Raw genomic sequence first — 9,597 nt, 5'->3', positions numbered from 1 at the left:
TTCTTCTCGGATCCGGCCTAACGAAAAGGAGGTTGAACTTTTAAGCATTATCGAACACTATACGAATGGCAACAAGTACATCGGGCAAAAAAAGGGGGACATCAAGCATGGCAGGGGCAAGTATATCTTTAAAGATGACACCTATTACGAGGGCGACTGGAACTAAAATAAAATAGCAGGGGTTGGCAATCTCTATTTTAGCGATGGCTCGCTCTAGTATAAAGGAGAGTGGCGAAACGATGAGTTCAACGGGTGGGGCACTTTGTACTCGCATCGAGACCGCAATTAAAGTTGGCAATAATACGAAGGATAATTCAAGAATGGAGTGAAGGAAGGACGCGGAAAGATGGTATTCAGAGATGGAAGTATTTATGATGGAGAATTCAGAGGAGGAAAGATCAGCGGGAGAGGAAGAAGAGTGGCTGCAACCGGAGAGGTTAAATAGGCCTACTGGGACACCATGACCCCTGCTCACTTCGCAACTCAGTTTGGGTGATAGCTTTGAATAAGAAAGACTTTTATGGAGGTGTGGATATTAATATGAATCGATGGTCGATTGTTATAATATTTTATTAAGATGAACCGTGAGCCCGAATAACTTTAGGCCTCTGATCGACTCCTATTGGATCTTCCTTAATAGATGAGTTTCCACAGCGAAGATTTCAGACTAAAGCCAGACTATTTTCTGAGACAAAACGGCAACATGTACCCCTACTTTCGCGCCCATCACTACTTCTTTCTCTTGGATAGCTTCCCAAGAGTCTCAGCCGATGATCCTTCCCGACCGGATCATTAAGCTCCTGGCAGCCCCTCCTATGCCCTTGACGCCGATAATAGATTCAAACACACATTTTCACACTAAGCGTAGCAAAGACGCAGCAGTATAATCGGCTAATTAATAAATCGCAAGATGTTTGGATGCCCTCTGAAGGACAACTTTAAGCAATAAACCAAGGATAAAAACCCATCGCATAACTATTTGTTCAGAAACCAAGACTTGAAAGAGTAGTTTGATGATGCCCTTTACAAACTGAGGAAGATCCTCCGCAATTTTAAAGAGTTCAAACAAACAGGCAAACTCACGCATTTTTAAATAATTCGAAAAGATTTGACTCTCCGCAAGATATTAGAAGAAGGCACGACTTCTGAGTAATCGGAACACTTGCTGGAGCAAAGAATTCAGTATTTAGTCAACAAAAGAAAATAGAATGAAAATGCAAGGATATGCGAGGATAATATATTTTACTACCCTTCGCTCAATCAAGCCATTTATAACTTAATCGAAAAGAAAAGAGAAGGACTCACTATCCAATCCATTTTGACTCACATCTTTTAGAAATATAACTCGCGGGGGAGGCTATTGAAGAATGACGACAATAAGTATGAAGAGAATCAAGTTAAAAAACTCTTCGAGTACCTGCATAAGGACTAAATATGCATTAGCGAAGGCATGCTTGCAAGTTTTACAGATAGGGCAGATGAATCTTTTACCAGAAGATTGGAAAATGGGTACTTTGGCATTGATTTTCCTATTATGTTCGTTTCCTTTCACAATTAGAAGCTGCTTTCGCTGACAGAGAGGATGTTCGCCAGCAGGCTGCTAAACTGGGATGAAAGTACCTTTTATATATTTAAAACGTTCTGGAATAACATTACCGGCCGAACTCTACCAACAGATAAAGTACAAAACTATGAAAATCCAGCAGAGCTTTTCTAGTAAATCCTCTTAAAATTGAAGTCTCATGAAAGTAACCCCAAAATTGGAGAGAGGGAAAGATCAACCCCAATTTTGGACAACCTCGTTTCACTGGACCAACTCGAGGGGAAAGTAGCAGACTACATATTTTCACGAAAGGAATAAGTGAGCATTAGTCTTCGATAACTGCTCATTATCTACTATATGGCTGAACTGTACACCGCCTTAGAGGAAGTATCTTCCTTCCTCGCTGATAATGAGGCTTTGATTGACCTCATAAACGTTCCTTTGTATCAAAAGTACCAGCATGCTGTGCTAAACATTGTTAATAAGCCGAGCTTCGGGATGATTACAGAAATTATGCAGCGAGCCTATAATTTAGTGATGAAATAAGAAGAATAAGAATTGGAAGTTTAATTAAAATTGTCAGTGGTCTTCCTACGGGACTATAATGTGGCCTACTTCTTCCGACTTAGTGATGAATCTGAATGGGAATCTGATGAAGACTCAGGGTAATTGCAGAAGTAGTAGTAGGATCAACAGGAGTAGTAGGAGTAACAGGGGTAATAAGAGTTATCAGGTTAATAATAGGAATAGGAGCAGTAAAAGTAATATGAGAAGTAAGAGTAGGGACAGTAAAAACAATATCCAAAATCTGGGCAATAGGAGAAATAAAACGGAACTGAATTTAAATGGAGGCAACAAATTATTAAATATACAGGAAACGATAATAATTAGGAGTAAATTGGCGACAAACTATAAAAAAGACCGAAATATGAATGATACTTGTCTAACTCTCTAAAAATGCCTATAATTTGTATGAAGTCACTAATAGCTGCTGCTTTCTGGATCTCACAACTCAATGTATATACAGATTCGAACCTACCCAATGGGCGACACAAAAATAGTATTAATATTATGCTCATACATTATCATATTTAAGATTCCATATTTTTTCTCAAATGAACAAAATCGAGTTTAAATTTGCGGTAAGTGTCTTCCAAGTGATTCGTTTCAATATATGTATCTATTTTACTATTAAGTTTCTCGATTATTTATCCAATATTTTTAACTGTTTCATTCTTTCGATTTTTGTTGTTATCCTATTTCCATTAATTACGTTTATCTTATTTCCAATCACTGTGTTTAACCTACTTCGTATAGGTGGGTTTATCTTCCTTCCATCGACTGCATTGGCCGTCAACTGAAGAAATAATTGAGAGATAGGGAGATTTATTAAGATTGGAATATTTGTTTTATTTGAGCGAGGCGTATACGGAATTTTTATCTTCAGAATGATCTGGGAATAGTGGCGAATAATGTTAAGGAGCTCTTATATAAGAATTTGGTTCTATACTTTTCGATCTAGCCTCTATGCCCTCAGGTTTAGCAATAGCCTTCACTGAACTATTGGCTGCCACTGGCTCGATATAGCTATATTTCTTTATCTTCGATTGTTGCTGACCCCTTTTATCAGGATCTCCGCAAGAAGCAAGATGGCTCGAACTGTACTTTTACTTCAGATCCTGCGTTATCTTATTAATTCGACCGGCAGCTGCTGGATTTTTATTGCCGATAAATCCATCACTATTCTTTGAGATTACAGCTTTTTATATTTATATTTAGTCGAGTGATTTGTTATTGCGATTGGGGAGGGGCTTGACATCTGAACCGCGGCAGCTGGATCCTTCATTGCATCTCATGCACTCCTTGATAAACTACTCTTGAGTGTATTTTTTTTAGAGGTACTTGATCTTCGATATTATCACTCCTATTTCATATCTTTCCTGGAGTGAAAGCCGGCTCTCGCAGCAGTTGTGCAGGTTTATAGTATTTTCATTTTTCTCGTTGAGTTTTTTAAAGAGTTACAGATAAATGGCTGTTTGAGCGAAGCCATTCATTGGAGATGCATGGTTGTTGGCCAAGCTCGAAGTGCAAACCAAGGGCTTACTCTGTTCGGCCTTTTGGCTGAGGCAATAATTATTCTGTTTATTCTGGTTATTCTGATTATGGCTGTTGTGGCTGTTGTGGTTGTTGTGATTGTTGTGGTTGTTATTGCTGTAAGACATGGAGACCTATATTCTATCGATATTTCTGTTTCTCTTATAGTCGACCTATTGCTTAGACTCAATGGGTCTCTCCTTGCTGGGAGATTTAGTTTATTTTTTGTACGATCTTTCCTCCGGCTTGAGCAAACGACTCGCTGAGAAGGGAGAGGAGTGCTTTCGATTAAAATTTTAATTATTTTCCTTATTGTACTGCCTGTTATCTGTAATTTCGGGAATTAACTCGAGATTCTTTTTATTCCTGCGAATTCGGCCTACATTTGGCTCACTCAATTTCTGTTGCATGCCATGCGATTACTATTTCATTTGTTGGCAGTCGCTTTTATTTAAGGCCTATTTTTTGACCTGATCTCTGGGCTCGGCACGAAACGATGGATCACAAGCAAACGAATTGTCTCGATGCTAATACTATGGGAAGTGCTCGGTAGGAATAAACTCATTGTCTTGCAAGCTCAATATCACTTCTTAGCATCTATTGAGAGGGAGAGCATGAGGCATGAGCTGGTCCTGTTTGTCTTATCTGCACTCCTGTTTGCACTCCTGTTTGCACTCCTGTTTGCACTCCTGTTTGCACTCCTGTTTATATTCCTGCTTGTACTCCTGCTTGCACTCCTGCTTGCCCTTCTACTTGTCCTCCACGTCGTAATGAAACCTCAAAGAGTTCTGTTGAGAGACTTATATGATCTATTACTTAGCCTCACATTTCTCCATTGTTTCGCAGAGATAATTGAATTTGTGTTTATTTTTCAGTGAGTTTCTTTGCGCGATGCTTTTACTCTTTTTGGGGTTTGTGCTGGCCAGGCTCGTCACGGAATTTCTTTTAAACTTTTACAAAGACTTTCTTTGATTGTGTTGAGAAACTGTCGATCGGCTGTTGCCAGGATTTTTTTAGAGGATCTTCGTTTGGGTGTTGGCATTATTATGCTCCTGTGATCGATCCTCATCTTTCTTTTGAGTTGGATGGTCCTTAATTTCGAAGAGCCCCTCTTATATTTATTCAAGACCGATGCTGGAATAGCTAATCAGGCTATTCTTTTATTGGGAACTCTTCGCATTCATCTGATGCTCTTTAAGGAAGTATTCTTACTTCCTTTACTGATTACTCTCAGAGCACGGTTTCTCTGACTTTTTTCTAAACTCGTCAATCGACTTCTTGCGCGCAGGCTTCGGACACTCATTCAAACGAGGGCAGCTCTACCGTGATTGTAAAGAATTAGTTTTGCTTTCATTTTGCTCGGTGTGATGCTTTTTGTTGGTCTTCTTGTCGCTGCTGATTGACTCGATGCTGTTTTTGTTTCTCCGGAATGCAGATTTGGGCTGTGGTTTGATTGAGTTTTTTCGTTCGATGGTGTAGTTACTGCTGGTACTGTTTTTCTTGGTGGGATAGAGTATTTCCTCGGTCGATCTGTTGGGCTCGAGTTCCTCGGGGATAGCGTACTGCTCTTCGATTCCGTTGACGAGCTTGGCCAGCCAGCTGGAATCGTTGAATTAATTCTTGGAGTGGACACTGGAGAAGTCGCAATTGGATCCAATAGGCGTGCTGTTATTTTTGTTTTTGACAATCATCTTGCTCTTGCCGTCCTGGGCAGAGGGGTCGAAATGGAATCGGCGCTTGACTTCCGACACGAGATTTTATTTATTCTTCACAAATTTTCTCATTTGTTCCGTTGCGTTTATATCTAGCTAATTAATCCAGCTAATTAATCCAGCTATTAGAACCAGCTATTTAATCCAGAGGACTAATTTTAACTGAAATTTATTCCATCTCCTTTATTGGTGATGCGATCTCATAATGCTGCATTGTATGCTAAGTCAGGGAATATATTTAACGGACGGCGACAAACAAATATAAACTGTATATCAATAATAGGTCAGATAATTGGATGAACTGCAAATTACTCATTTCTGAATACAAAATGAATAATTCTTGGAAACATGCTTATTGGCTGACAATTACAATAGCTTAGTGTACTTGCTACTGCGATTCGGAACTGAACTGCTGCGCATATTTGCCTTCTTCAGAGCCTTGTCAGCCATATTCATTCTCCTGAACTCTGCGATAATGTCATCCAATCGAGGTTTTCTATTAACAATCGAACTCGCCTTTATCGGATACACTGGCTCAAAACGGATTTAATGAACATTCGAGGTTGTCGGATCCAACAATGACAATTTTGAGAGATTGTCTGACTTCTGAGTTTTATTCATTTTGACCTTTATTCTCTTTTCCACCCAAGACTGATTTACCGCCTCACTTTGTGATTTTTTGGTCTTTTCAGCAGCCTCTGAGTCATTGAAAATTCTTTAAAAGATATCCTGCTGTTAATTCCTGAGTTTGCTCTTCATCTTGACAATGGCATTGAAATAGGAATACTTTGGGTTCTTCTCGAATTTGAACTTATTGCGAGCAGTCTTGTACGCATCGTCGAATATGTACTGACTGGAGTGGTTGGATTATTTGTTGATGTAGAAGGAGTTGTAGATACTTGATTCCGTGCCGAGCATCTTAAATATATTATACGGATGGCATATTCATAATATTTATTGAATCATTCATTATAAATGATAATGCGTTTGGATTCAGTGTTGCACTGGCTTGGGTTCTTCAGTTTACCTTGGGAAACTTTATAGTTTCTCTTTGATGAGTTAAATGGTGGCCCTTTTAGAAACATCGTGCTCCAAACACATCTGGATTAGTTACTGCATTGGCTAACTGATTTCTTTTTTGAATGTGAGCTTCTCGCTCTTCATTTTATATATCAGTTCAGGCTCTTCAGAGCATTACCATGGAGACTTTCCGTGCAGAATTTCGTACAATACTATTCCGAATGAAAAGACATCTGAAGAGTAGTGGTAACGGTTTTACTACAATGCCTCGAGGGGCATATAAAGGGGTGACCCTAAGCTGAAATCCTATCTTTCTTTCAAGTTTCTTCATAAAACTATTATTACTTTTACTAAATCGAAAATCCAAAATCTCCCAGTTTCGCAGTTCCATTTTTCAGCAGAATGTTCTAGGATTTTATATCGCGGTGGATTATTTTCTCCTTCTTCAGTTATTCTAAGGCTGACGAAAGTTGTCGGGCGAATCGAATCGCAAGGCGCTACGGTAGCCCTCCCATCGAAAACTTTATCAGCCTATACAGGTCACCATCCTCGCAGAGTTCAGTTACGATGAATGAGAATGAACTCGTATTGAATACATCATAGAGGCTGACTATATACTATGACTTCAGCTTTTCTTGGCATTTTATTTAATTCTCAAGAATGTACTTCTGAGTGTCTTTTTTAAAGTTGAGAAAATCGATAATTTTAACGCACACTCGCTATTAAGTTTCAGTGTTGCGACCCAAATATGCTTCGCTTGTGAGCCCGCTCCCCAATTTGTGATCAAACGAAAATTCATATTTTCCGATAACTTTCAGCGCACCTCGAAGAGGGACATTCATGAACGCAGGCTACAGAGGGGCGAGAGGAGGGCTTTCGAATTGAATAGTCTTCTCAGATTTTCCGTTCATTTTTCGAAATAACTAACTAACTAACAAATACTAAAAGTAGCATGGCTTTAATTTAGTAAGGAATCTATAATGCACTCATCGATACCAATTCAGTTTCGACCTACAAGATATCCAATCATATTTAAATATTTCGCAATTTAATTAGTCAATTTTATAATGTTTTGATAATGATTAAAGTGGCATGCGATCATCTCGTGTTTTCGGGGGAGGAAAAACTGCAGAATTTGACATGCATAAACCAAAGTGATCAACGCATTCTTTTCAAGGTTAATTCTTGTTACAATTAGGTCAAAACAAATAACATGGGGGCAATCGATGCTCGTCCCAATCTTGGTGGGATGGAGCCCAACGGCGAAGTTAAAATCGCAGTTAGGAAAAATAAAGAACTGACAGCCAATGTGAAGCTTCAAATCAGTTATATTGTGTGCAACTAAATGCTCACCAAAGAAAACTTCAAAGATCTTTGGACTAAGTATGGAATGCAGCCTCAATCCTTAATCGTGACAATTTCTGGAAAATAGTATGAAGGTACCTCTCAAACTAAGCATAGATAAAGCATAATATAAAACGGGAGCTGACAATTTGTTCAAGTCTGTCAGAGAATAAAGTAAGGGCCCGGATTCAGAACTGAAGAATGCTGACATCGAAGAACAAATTAGTGCAAATAATTTTGGCTACGATATAAATGACGGGGAGGAGCTAATCCAAGAGAAACAGAAGAGTTAGAAGATGGTATGGTCTATCGATTATTTAGGAACAGCAGCTGCAAAAACAGATCTCAACGCTACAGTAACAAATCAAAGAACTTTCTCACTCTCAAAAACCCTAAAAAGATAGAGCAACGAATACCAATTTGAGACCAGTTATTGCTTTCCTAATTGCAATAATTTTCTTTTCCTTAGGGTATCTTTTTGGCTCTCCAAAAAGTGCTGGAAATTTGAATTGAAATGCTTATATATAAAATCTATCATTTCTTGTTAATAGGCCATTTATGCTAATTATTTTTATGATGAAAGCATATTCTGTTGTGTAGCAACTCGTAACTCGTAGCTTCTCTCTATTTCATTTCATTTATGATTATGATTATAGAATTATAGAAATCATATATTTTTAGGTCCATAATCCATCGCAATCCTCGGTTGGGGTTGGGGTTGGGGTTGGGGTTGGGGTTGGGGTTGGGGTTGGGGTTGGGGTTGGGGTTGGGGTTGGGGTTGGGATGCGATCCTATGTTGTTCATATTGTGCGATCCTAGGTTGTTCATATTGTGCGATCCTATGTTGTTCATATTGTGCGATCCTAGGTTGTTCATATTGGATTCTATCTGGTTAGTTTTGAGTCCTCGGCTGGTCGTTGAAAACAATTTTCGGCTGAGTAGCAATTCTGAGTTGTTAGTATTGAGGAGTCCTAGACTGCTCGTTAAATAGTATTCTGGGCTGTTCGAATTGAGCAATCCTGGGGTGCTCCTGGCGAATAGTTCGTGGCTGCCGCTGCTCGTGCATCAAGGGGTTATACTAGATTTGGTTGCCAGAGTTAATTCTCGGGTCAATTAGATATTGTTGGTGGTTTTATAGAAAATTCATTTGCCCGTTCATTCTCCTCCAATCGTTGTCGAATTTCTGGGCTTCTTCTTCATCTATGTTATAGTAGTGGTTTGTTTCTTCTATCTCTTGACCTCTCTTTTCTCTCACTATCTTCCGGCCTTGATCGTTCAGCATACGCTACTCGGCTATTCGGTTCACTCCCCCACTGTTCTTATAGGCCTGGTGCTTCTGAGAAATGGTATTTCCTCCTCGATGCTCCCCGAGGTTGTTCTCAAAATAATCCTATCGATGCATTTTGCCATCTGGGCCCATTTTGGAAGAGCTGACGAAGGTTTGGCATACAAAGGAGCCTTCATTGCCTGCCTGATGAGCATTTTTGTGGACTGAATTATTAAATATTTGCGTTCGGAGAAATTGAAGATATCTTCAAAGGGGTCTGATCCAAAGGGGCTCATCATTCCATGTAAAAAACTATTGTTGATTCCACCAAATCCAACCATCATCTGCTGTATTTCCACAAAGGGATTCATCTGGTCAATCCTTTGCACCTGGTTGTTCTGAGGGATGTGGGAGATTGGGTATCGGCTCATATAATCACAATCAAATATTAATAGAATAGTTGCCATCATAAACTACCAACCATTAAACAATTAAACCATTTCACAAATAAACAATTAAACAATTAACAATTATCAATTGAATGAATCAGTCACAGGGGTTGGGGTTGGGGTTGGGGTTGGGGTTGGGGTTGGGGTTGGGTTGGGGTTGGGTTGGGA

The sequence above is a fragment of the Brachycentrus maculatus genome, unplaced genomic scaffold, assembly GCF_059751285.1.
Source record: "Brachycentrus maculatus isolate JH-2025_06_01 unplaced genomic scaffold, ASM5975128v1 h1tg002179l, whole genome shotgun sequence".
NCBI lineage: Eukaryota > Metazoa > Arthropoda > Insecta > Trichoptera > Brachycentridae > Brachycentrus > Brachycentrus maculatus.
The sequence above is the reverse complement of the archived record's forward strand: the minus strand, read 5'-3'. Positions refer to the sequence as shown.